The sequence below is a fragment of the Vulpes vulpes genome, chromosome X, assembly GCF_048418805.1.
Source record: "Vulpes vulpes isolate BD-2025 chromosome X, VulVul3, whole genome shotgun sequence".
Classification (NCBI taxonomy): domain Eukaryota; kingdom Metazoa; phylum Chordata; class Mammalia; order Carnivora; family Canidae; genus Vulpes; species Vulpes vulpes.
This window is the reverse complement of record NC_132796.1, coordinates 99,727,386-99,739,453: the sequence shown is the minus strand read 5'-3', so window position 1 is coordinate 99,739,453 and position 12,068 is coordinate 99,727,386. Positions and strand designations below refer to the sequence as shown.

General features: G+C 40.0%; 1 long non-coding RNA gene across 2 annotated transcripts in view; it reads left to right on the top strand.

The window, feature by feature from the left end:
- Positions 1–12,068, top strand: part of LOC112907864 (uncharacterized) — a 324,991-nt gene that overhangs the window by 38,346 nt on the left and 274,577 nt on the right. The gene's annotated exons all lie outside the window — the stretch shown is intronic.

Sequence of the window (12,068 nt, the reverse complement as noted above, 5' to 3'; positions counted from 1 at the left end):
GGCCCTTTGTGAAGGTATACCTAATTTTCTATTAGATACCATCCTGTTTTATAAAGGGGAGTTGTGGGGAAATGCTTTATATTTTATATTTGCAATAAAAATTTTAGCAATGAGATAAAAAAAAAACACCAAAGTTTTTGTTCTAGCAAAAATGAGGCTTGTAGTCAATCTTGGGCTGGTTGGACTGCTATCCCTCCCTCTGTCCAAAATCCATTCAATATATGTTTAATGAGCACTCACTGTGTTTCAGGCAGATCTGTAATTTCCTATTTTATCATAGAGTTATATACTTTCCCAGTATATGGTTCTATTTCCCATCCTCTTAAATAATCAGTTTTATTTTGAACAATGCAAACACTTGTATTGGGGTTTGAGGGAACTAATAAATACTCCCATACTTCTATCTGAGGTTAGAACCAATGTAGAGGTAGAACCAGGGCTCAGGCAAATGGAAATAAAATTAATCAGCTTAACTACTCATACAGCTGATGGGAGAACACAGCTGAGTTTTGAGGATCTTACCCATGCTTAATTGAAACTATCAGGCAGCCCGGATAGCCCAGTTGTTTAGCGCCGCCTTCAGCCCAGGACCTGATCCTAGAGATCCCGGATTGAATCCCATGTTGGGCTCCCTGCATGGGGCCTGCTTCTCCCTGTGTCTCTGCCTCCCTCTCTGTGTCTCTCATGAATAAATAAAATCTTAAAAAAAAAAAAAAAGAAACTATCCCCTGTGACATTTCAGGTCTACCCCACAGGGGCAATGCCCACCCCACTAAGCCTATGGGAAAGTAGAGCAAACAGACCAGAAAGCACCAGGCTGCGCAGGCAGGTGGATCCCAAGAGAGAAGAAAAGAGAAGGCCAAGGCTAAGATGTCCAGGTTATTGATGCAAGCTCACCAATTAATTCTTTTCTGCAATGGGGAGAAATAAGCAAGGCGGGGGTGGGGGTTGAGGAAAAAAGTCAGGAGTGTTTAAGAAATCTCTCCACATGAATGGTGGGAGATTAAGTGTCCCTCCAACTTTCCGTAGCTTTTTGTTCTCTTAACTATTAAACAGATGGCCAACCGGGAATACCGCTTTTGCCTTTGGGAAAGGAGATCCGTGCCTGGTTGAGATTCTCTCCTTCCTGGAGCCATTTTCCCAATATACTTCCCACTGGGGGTATCCTACTAGGATTAATGGAAGCAATGTTTGCTTCCAGAAACAGTTAAGAATCATACGTTAATTATAGGTAGCCTGAAACCTGGATCAACGTGGCTGGAGAAAAATGTAGAACCCTGGGGAATTATCTTACTTTATATTCATGACAGTGAACCTCAAGTGGGTTCTTACTGCTGCTGCCAGTTACAATACATTTCCCTAGTCCATTCGTTCTCCCACTCTTCTAGACAACTGTTTCATACTGTCTCCTCTCTCCTCAAACTCCAACATCTCCTTTGCCATCCTCACTCTCAGCTGATGGTCTTGCTTGCGATTTCACTGAGAAAATAGAAGCACTCGTCAGAGGTTTGTCATAGGCTCATGTCATTATATGTACCCACCTACTGATATCTGTGCTCATTATACTGAGTCTTGTTTCCTGTTACTATGGATGCATTGTCCCTGCTTCTAGCAGAGGCTCTCTCCCTGCATGCTAGAGCCAGTGACCTCTTCCCTTCTTAAGGACATTGCTCCAACAATCCTTCATGCTCCTACATCATTAATTTTTCTGTCTTTACTGGAACTTTTCCATACTGAAACATTCCCATATCCTAAAGACATGACAAAGCAAAACTCTCTCTTCACTTCCTCCGTGTACTGCCCTGTCTCTCTCTCCTGCTTACAGCAAAGCTCCTTGGAAGAGTTATCCATATTCCCTCTCTCCAGTTCCCCTGCTCCTGTATTCTCATGAGCCCATTCTAATTAGTCTTTTGCCCTTATTCCTCCATCAGAATTGCACTTATTAAAGCCATCATGACTTCCTCATTGCCAAATCCAATCACTGATTATCAATTCTTATCTTATTTGTCCTATGAGCAACATTGACAAAATGTACTACTTTCTCTTCCTTGACCGCTCTCTTCACTTGGCTTACAGCACACCACACTCTACCTCTCTGGCTCTTCGTTCCCAAACATCTTTGCTATTCTCACCTTATTTTCCTGATGCCTAAGCATTGGAGATTCATAGGGCTCAATCTTGGGACCACTTCTCTTTTATAAGTGCTGATAACTCTTACATTTATATCTCCAGCATGAACCTCTCTATAACTCCACACTCATATCCAGCCACTTGCCAGGTATCTCCTCTTGGATGTCTGAGTGACAGCTCAGACTTATCATGTCCAGAACTCCTGACCTAATCCCCTAAAGGCTACTTTTCTTAGTGTTCTCTATTTACCTTAATAATAGCACTTCCATTCTTTCATTTGCTCAGGCCTTCCTTTTATACTTTGAGGTCACCTTTGATTCCCGTCTTTATCTTACAGTCTTAAAAAAAAAAAAAGTTCATCAGCAACCCAATTGGCTCTACCTTCAAAAGATATCCATAATCCAATCACTGCTTACTACTTCTACTACTACTACTCTAGTGAAAGGTGCCATTATTTCTTTCCTGCATTATTGCAGCTTATTAGCTGCTCTTTGGCTTTCTCTCTTGCCCTTCATCTTGCCTCCAAAGTTTATTTTCCACATAGTAGCCAAAGTGATTTTCTTTTTTTTTTAAGATTTATTTATTAATTTTAGCGAGAGAGAGCATGCGTGCGCATGCACACAAAGAGAGAGGGGCAGAGAGAGAGGGAGAGAGAATCCAAGCAAACTCCACACTGAGTGTAGAGCCTGATGCAGGACTCAATTCGAAGACCCTGAGATCACCATCGGAGCCCAAACCAAAAGTTGGCTGCTTAACTAACTGTGCCACCCAGGCACCCCCTCCCACTTTTTTTTAAGTAGGCTGTGCACCCAGTGTGGGGCTTGAACCCATGACCCACGATCAAGAGTCACATTCTTTACTGACTGAGCCTTTCAGGTGGCCTGAAAATAATTTTCTTATAACTTAAGCGATGTCATGTCATTTCTGCTCAAACCCTCCATCACCCTCAGAGTAAGAGACAAAGCCATCTCTTCACTTCAAGGCCTTCATAAACTGGTTCCCTGCTACCTCCCTGCCCTCATCTCTTACGCTCCTCCCCTTGTTCATGCCTCTCCTACAACACAGGACATGTTATTGTTCTTCAGACTCCCTAGGCCTTACCTCAGCGCCTTTGCACTTATTGTTCCCTCTGCCTGGGCCACTCTTACCACATATATCTTCATGGTTTGCTTTCTCATCTTCTTCAGATCTTTGCTCAGGTGTCACCTACTTAGTGAGGTCTTGCCTGACCACCCTATCCAAGATGCAACCCCGTCCCTCCACCCCTACCCCGGGCATCCCTTATTTCTGCTTAGAACATCATAGAGTCAGACTATCTATCTATCTATCTATCTATCATTTATTGGAGTTCAGTTTGTCAACATATATCATAACACCCAGTGCTCATCCAAAGTGCGCCCCTCAGCGCCCATCACCCAGTCACCCCAACCCCCGCCCACCTCCCCTTCCACGACCCCTTGTTTATTTCCCAGAGTTAGGTGTCTCTCATTTTTTGTCACCCTCACTGATATTTTCACTCATTTCTCTCCTTTCCCTTTATTCCCCTTCATTAATTTTTATATTCCCCAAATGAATGAGACCACATCATGTTTGTCCTTCTCCGATTGACTTATTTCACTTAGCATAATACCCTCCAGTTCCATCCACGTCAAAGCAAATGGCGGGTATTTGTCGTTTCTAATGGCTGAGTAATATTCCATTATATACATATACCACATCTTCTTTATCCATTCATCTTTCGATGGACACCGAGGCTCCTTCCACAGTTTGGCGATTGTGGACGTTGCTGCTGTAAACATCGGGGTGCAGATGTTCCGGCATTTCATTGCATCTGTATATTTGGGGTAAATCCCAAGCAGTGCAATTTCTGGGTTGTAGGGCAGGTCTATTTCTAACTCTTTGAGGAACCTCCACACAGTTTTCCAGAGTGGCTGTACCAGTTCACATTCCCACCAACAGTGCAAGAGGGTTCCCCTTTCTCCACATCCTCTCCAACATTTGTTGTTTCCTGTCTTGCTAATTTTCCCCATTCTCACTGGTGTGAGGTGGTATCTCATTGTGGTTTTGATTTGTATTTCCCTGATGGCAAGTGATGCAGAGCATTTTCTCATGTGCTTGTTGGCCATATCTATGTCTTCCTCTGTGAGATTTCTCTTCATGTCTTTTGCCCATTTCATGATTGGATTGTTTGTTTCTTTGGTGTTGAATTTAATAAGTTCTTTATAGATCTTGGATACTAGCCCTTTATCTGATACATCATTTGCAAATATCTTCTCCCATTCTGTAGGTTGTTTTTTAGTTTTGTTGACTGTATCCTTTGCTGTGCAAAAGCTTCTTATCTTGATGAAGTCCCAATAGTTCATTTTTTATTTTGTTTCTTTTGCCTTCATGGATGTATCTTGCAAGAAGTTACCGTGGCCAAGTTCAAAAAGGGTGTTGCCTGTATTCTCCTCTAGGATTTTGATGGAATCTTGTCTCACATTTAGATCTTTCATCCATTTTGAGTTTATCTTTGTGTATGGTGAAAGAGAGTGGTCTAGTTTCATTCTTCTGCATGTGGATGTCTAATTTTCCCAGCACCATTTATTGAAGAGACTGTCTTTCTTCCAGTGGATAGTCTTTCCTGCCTTATCGAATATTAGTTGACCATAAAGTTGAGGGTCCACTTCTGGATTCTCTATTCTGTTCCATTGATCTATGTGTCTGTTTTTGTGCCAGTACCACACTGTCTTGATGACCACAGCTTTGTAGTACAACCTGAAATCTGGCATTGTGATGCCCCAAGCTATGGTTTTCTTTTTCAATATTCCCTTGGCTATTCAGGGTCTTTTCTGATTCCACACAAATCTTAAGATGATTTGTTCCAACTCTCTGAAGAAAGTCCATGGTATTTTGATAGGGACTGCATTAAATGTGTAAATTGCCCTGGGTAGCATTAACATTTTCACAATATTAATTCTTCTGATCCATGAGCATGGAATATTTTTCCATCTCTTGTGTCTTCCTCAGTTTCTTTCAGAAGTGTTGTGTAGTTTTTAGGGTGTAGATTCTTTACCTCTTTGATTAGGTTTATTCCTAGGTATCTTATGCTTTTGGGTGCAATTGAAAATGGGATTGACTCCTTAATTTCTCTTTCTTCAGTTTCAATGTTAGTGTAGAGAAATGCCACTGACTTCTGGGCATTGATTTTGTATCCTGCCACACTGCCGAATTGCTGTACTCACTTTATATTTATTTCACTGTTTTATTAACATTCTCTATCTCCTCCTCTCACAATTGAAGTTACTTGAGGGCAGGGATATTTGTCGCTTTCTTCACTACTCTATGCTTAATATGTGGCCTATAGTAGAAACGTAATAAACAATGGATTTTTTTTTAATGAACTCAAGGCTTAAAGCACTAAGACATTAAAAAAAATCTTTTTTCCCCTCAAAATTTATGTTTAGCCAGTTTAAGGAATATAGTTCACTAGAGTTTCTGCAATGAGATTAAACATCAAAATAAGAAGTACAGGAGCACCTGGGTGGCTCAGTGGGTTAAGCATCTGCCTTCAGCTCAGGTCATGATCTCAGGGTTTTGAGGTTGAGCCCCGTGTTGGGTTCCCTGCTCAATGAGGAGTCTGCTTCTCCGTCTCCCTCTGCATCTCCCCCAACTTGTGCTCTCTTAAATAAATAAATAAATAAATAAATAAATAAATAAATAAATAAAATATTTTAAGTAGAGATGGTCTGAGCTGGAATACAAATATTCTTCCATTTTAAAGATTCTAGGAAAATTCAAGTCTAAAAAATAAACCTGCTTGCTAAAGCACAAGGAAATGAAACTACAGAAGAATTAGAATTAGACATCAAATTCTCTTGCTTTTTGTGAGTTAAAGTCCAAAGAAATTAGAGTTCCATGACTTATGAACTTGAACTCCGTTGGGAATTCAGCTTCTGGCCAAGAGGGAATAAAAGGGTTCAAATTTACCCTCCTGCTTGAAATAACTAAGAGACCATACAAAACATACGAAACAATACTTTTCATGACACCTAATTTCAGACAACAAAGGACAGGATCTCTGAGATATGGGAAACAAGTAAGGTTAGCCATGCGATAGCCCCAACTCACTGCCTTGGGAGAGATTCCAGGTGGGTGCCAGGTTGGAGAACTCAGCCAGAGCTTGGCAGACTCCCTGAATTGTGGGAATGGAGCTTAGAGTTCTGGGAGACCCAGGTGGCAGGGCAGAGTACTGGCAAGTACTCTGGAGAGAAAGAGAAAGAAAGAGAGAAATGAGAGAGAGCATGAACATAAACACAAACTATGGAGATCTTCAGAGGCTCTCCTTCATGTATTCAGGAGAATACCTAGCAGTACATTCATATGCGGAAAATAGCAAGGCCTGGACACCTGGGTGCCTCAGTAGTTGAGCGTCTGCCTTTGGCTCAGGTTGGGATCCTGGGATCCTGGGATCGAGTCCCATATTGGGCTCCTCACAGGGAGTCTGCTTCTCTCTCTGCCTGTATCTCTGCCTCTCTCTCTCTCTCTCTCTCTGTGTGTGTGTGTGTCTCATGAATAAATAAATAAAATCTTTAAAAAATAAAAAAAGGGGGACACCTGGGTGACTCAGTGGTGGAGCGTCTGCCTTTGGCCCAGGGCGTGATCCTGGAGACCCAGGATCGAGTTCCACATCAGACTCCCTGCATGGAGCCTGCTTCTCTCTCTGCCTATGTCTCTGCCTCTTTCTCTCTCTGTGTCTCTCATGAATAAATACATAAAAATTTTTAAAAAATAATAATAAAAAAGGGAAAATAACAAGGCCAAGGAAAGAACCACCCAAAAGGATTGGAAATAATGGTGCTTGCCTCTCATACAGGGCCAGGATAATGCCTTCTCTCAACCAGTCAGACTGGAAAACTGCATAATTCACAAGGCATTGTGAGTAGAGTACTCAGAAGGGTCCTGCCTCAACAGTGGGGGAAGAATTAGCTCTAGACTAAACACTGCTCTGGACCTGCCCAGCAAATCAAAAAGGAAAACCCAAAAGGATGAAACTGTTTCCAAGTAACTGTGTCCCAGAACAAAGTTCAAGAATATTTATAGGAACACAAAAATATACAGCTCCCAACAAGGTAAAACTCGCAATGTCTGGCATCCAATCAAATATTACCAGGTGTGCAAAGAAGCAGGAAAATACAACCCATAATGAGGGGGAAAAAAATCCATCCATCAGAATCAACCCAGAACTGACACTGTGTGAAATGTTAAAGAATTTCCTTCAGGCAGAAGAGAAAATGATACCAGATGGAAATATGAGTCTACGCAAAGACATGAAGAGCACCAAAAAAGTAACTCAATGGATAAATGGACAAGATTTTTTTCTTAGTATTTAAACTCTTTAAAAGATATTTAGTGATTTCAATGGAATAATAAGAATGGGATGAATGACAGTGTAGAAGTGAAATATATGACAATAGTAGCACAGTGGGGATAAATGAAACTACAAATGAAAGAATTTCCCATCATGATGTTAATGACAGTACTATTTTTACCTAAGACTTGGAAGGTTCCAGGCTTTGAATTGCTATGTTTTTCAAGCATCACCCTCCCAGTCTTTTCCCAAAAGGCTTGGTTAAATTTCTAATGGTTGAATTTTCTCCTCACGTTTTTCCTCCTTTTCTCCTTCTCTGTGTGCTGGATCTGAGTGCTTTCCTCCCTTTTACTTGCTCTTTGCCTTTTGGCTTTGACATTTTAAAAAATCATGTTCTTCTAGGTTCTGTCTTGGGGGGTCTTCCATAGTGAGTTATATGGAACATAAATTGTGATTCTTCCAAAAGCATCCACCATGCAGAGAAATCTTGTCCACTTTTGCCTCTTTGAAATGCATGGTCCCACTCAGGAGATATTTTCCCATCAAAACCAGACTGTATTGCTGCCATGGCTGCATGTCCTTTCATATGGTTCATCTTTGCTATGCCTCTCCTTTGAGCCATAATCCCATAAATTTGGCTAGCATATTTCTTTGGGTACAGACAATTACATCTTGTTGTCTCTAAAACCTCTGTCATCCTGAAACTTACTGAGTAATTCTTTGGATATTTGATGCTGATCCTCAATGTGTTTTCTTCTTGATTCAGTCCAAATTTTCTGAAATCACTTCCTACAACTGGCCTTCTCTTCAGTGATGTCTCCCAATTCTTTTATGGTTGTCATGCAATTTACAAGTTGCTACAACAAAAACAACTCACATTGTAGCTATGATAGAGTTTATTGAGAATATATCTTTTTTTAAAAAAATTATTTATTTATTCATGGGAGAAAGAGAGGCAGAGACATAGACAGAAGGGGAAGCAGGCTCCTTGTGGGGAGCCCAATGTAGGACTCCTTTCCAGGACTGGGATCACGCCCTGAGCTAAAGGCAGACACACTCAGCCCCTGAGCACCCAGGCATCCCTATTGAGAATATTATCTTATACTCAAAGGATTAGCAGAAGTCACAGGACTCTCTGAGACCCCATAACCGTGGAAGAGCTATTCCACTGAAGGATGTGTACGAGCACACAGGAAAGTCCACTGTCATGGATGTGTTATTTTAACATGTATATAGGCTAGGATAAAAGGGAATCTTCTTATTTTTTTAATGTAACAATGAGGCTTCCTGGCCCAGGAAATATTTTTGAGGAATGTCTGAGGCTCAACTAAGGTGTTTGCCTACCAACCTTGTGGGTATTGTTCTCCGGGTTTTTCTTTAAGCTAACTCAGTGCTTTAGAACCAGTTCACCTTGCTGGGTAAAGATGATGGAAGGGAGCCACCATGACTTTGATAAACAAAGATTTGTCTCTCCTCAGCAGTGGACTCAGTTGTTAGACCTGGGTACATATATCCTTTTCCCTTTTTAAAAGCCTCACTATACATGTATATGTATATATAGCCTATCTCCTAAGACCTCAGCCTTTTAAAAATTATTTTTAATAATTTATTTTAAAATAATTTTAAACAAAATTTTATAATTTATAAAATAATTTAATAATTTTTGATAATATCTACATCGAACATGGGGCTTGAACTCCGAACCCTGAGATCAAGAGTCACATGCTGTTCTGACTGAGCCAGCCAGGCACCCCTCAGCCTCTTTTAAAAGACATTTTTCTTGTCCCCAAGCTTAGATTGGTCCATCTTTTATTTGCCTTCCTTTTTTTTTTTGACTAATTTTAAGACTGAGGCATATATTTCAGACCATGCTGGGTCCGCATTAATTTCCTGAGCAAAACTGATTTCTTGATTCCAAGAGTAGGCTTTCCTTTTTCCTTTTAGTTTTTTGAATCAAATTAATTTTATTTTTGAATTATCAACAGCAAAACTGACCTTTTTGGCATACAGTTCTGTGAGTTTTAGCAGAGGTAATTCTCATAGCTATCACTACATTCAGGATATGGAACAATTTCATCATCCCCCCAAACTGCCTTGTGTTTAGCTCCTTATAGTCACATCATCCCCTCACCCCTAACAGCTACAAACTACTAATCTGTTTTCTATCCCTGTAGTTTTATCTTTTCCAGAGTCCAGAATGTCATATAAATGGAATCATAACGTGTATAACCTTTCAGGATTGCCTTCCACTCAACATAACAACTTTGCAATTTGTTCAAGTAGTATGTGTCAATTGCTTGGTCCTTTTTTGGCAGAGAGTATCTCGTGGCATAGTAGTACTTGCCACAGTTTGTCCCTCCATTCACCCACTTAAGGACGTTTGAAGTATTTCCAATTTTTGACTATTATGAATAAAGCTGCTATAAACATTCAGGTACAGGGTTGTTTGTGAACATAGGAAACACTAAGACACACATTGGTGTGGGTTTAAGAAACTGCTAGTTTGTTTTTCAGAGTGGCTAGACCATATGTATTAAAGCATGCTCACCAACAACATATGAGAATTTCACTGGCTCAGCATCCTTGCCAGTATTTGGTATTAGTAATTTTCATTGAGCCATTCTAATAGGAGTATAGTAGTACCTCTTTGTTATTATTCTTAAAGATTTTATTTACTTGAGAGAGAGTGAGCACATAGGGGGAGAGGGAGAGGCAGCCTCCCCGCTGAGCAGGGAACCCTACATGGGGCTCGATCCCAGGACCCCGAGACCATGACCTGAGTTGAAGGCAGATGCTTAACCGACTGAGCCACCCAGGCACCCCATCTCTTTGTTGATTTAATTTCCGTGTATTTTATGGTTAATCATGTTGGACATGTTTTCATGTCATTATTTGCCATCCTTGTAATGACAATCTGGTGTTTGGTTGGTTTGTTTGCTTCCTTATACATTGTGGATATTAACCCCTTATCAGATACATGCTTTGCAATTTTTTCTCCCATTCTGCATGTTGTCCTTTCATTTTTCTGATTGTTTGTTTTGCTGTGCAGAAGTTTTTCAGTTTGATGTGTTCCCTTTTATTTTTGCTTGTATTGACTGTACATTTGGTATCACGTTAAAAAAACTCACGGCCAAGAGCATGTCAAGAAGCTTTATTCCTGTTTTCTTCTATGAGTTTTACAGTTTTATGTCTTACATTTAAGCCTTTAATCCATTTTGAGTTTACTTTTGAGTATGGTGTAAGATAAGAAACCAATTTCATTCTTTTACATGTGAATATTCAGTTTTCCCAACACCACTTATTGAAGAGATTATCCATTCCCTATTGTGCATTCATGGTGCCCTTGTCAAAGATCAGTTGACCACATATGAGTGGGTTTATTTTTGGGCTCTCTGCCATGCCTTGGTCTGTGCGTGTACTTTTATGCCAGTACCACAACTATACTGATTACTATAGCTTTGTAGTATAGCTTGAAAACAGGAAGCATAATGCTTCCAGCTCTGTTTTTCTTTCTCAAGGTTCCTTTGACTATTTAGGTTTTTTGCAGTTCCATATGAATTTTAGGATTGTTTGTTCTGTTTCTATGAAAAATTCCATTGGACTTTTGATAAAGATTGCATCAAATCCGCAGATTTCTTGGAGTAGTATGGACATTGAATAATCTTAATTCTTCTAATCCATGAACAAGAGATATATTTTCATTTATTTGTGTTTTCTTTTCTTTCTTTCATCCATGTCTTATGTTTTTCAAGGTACACATCTTTCATTTCCTTGGTTAAGTTTATCCCAAAGCATTTTATTTTGATGCTACTGTAAATGGGATTGTTTTTTAAATTTCTATTTCATATAGTTCATTGTTAGTGTATGGAAACTCAACTGAATTTTGTGCATTTATTTTGTATTCTTCAACCATGCTGAATTTGTTTATTGTTCTCAGAATTTTTTGATAGGGTCTTTTTTTTAAATTTTTTTAAAATTTTATTTATTTATGATAGGCACACAGTGAGAGAGAGAGAAGCAGAGACATAGGCAGAGGGAGAAGCAGGCTCCATGCACCGGGAGCCCGACATGGGATTCGATCCCGGGTCTCCAGGATCGCGCCCCGGGCCAAAGGCAGGCGCCAAACCGCTGCGCCACCCAGGGATCCCTGATAGGGTCTTTATGCATATCTATATATACAATCATGTCATCTGCAAACACACACAATTTTACTTCTTTTCTGATTTGTATGCTTTTTCTTCCTTTTTCTTGCCTAATTGTTTTAACTGGGACTTCCAGTATTATGTTGAATAAAAGTAGTGAGAGGGGGTGCTCTTGTCTTGTTCCTGATCTTAGAGGAAAAACTTCAGCTGCTCGCCATTGAGTATGATGTTGGCCATGGGCATGTCATATGTGACTTTTATTATGTTGATGTTCATTCTTTTTTTTTTAATGTTCATTCCTTTTATATCTAACTTGCTGAGTTTTATCATGAAAGGATGTTGAATTTTGTCAAATGTTTTTCTGAAGCATCTTTTGAGAGGATCATGTGGTTTTGTCTCTCATACTGTCAACGCGGTGTATCACATTGATTGATTTTCATATGCTG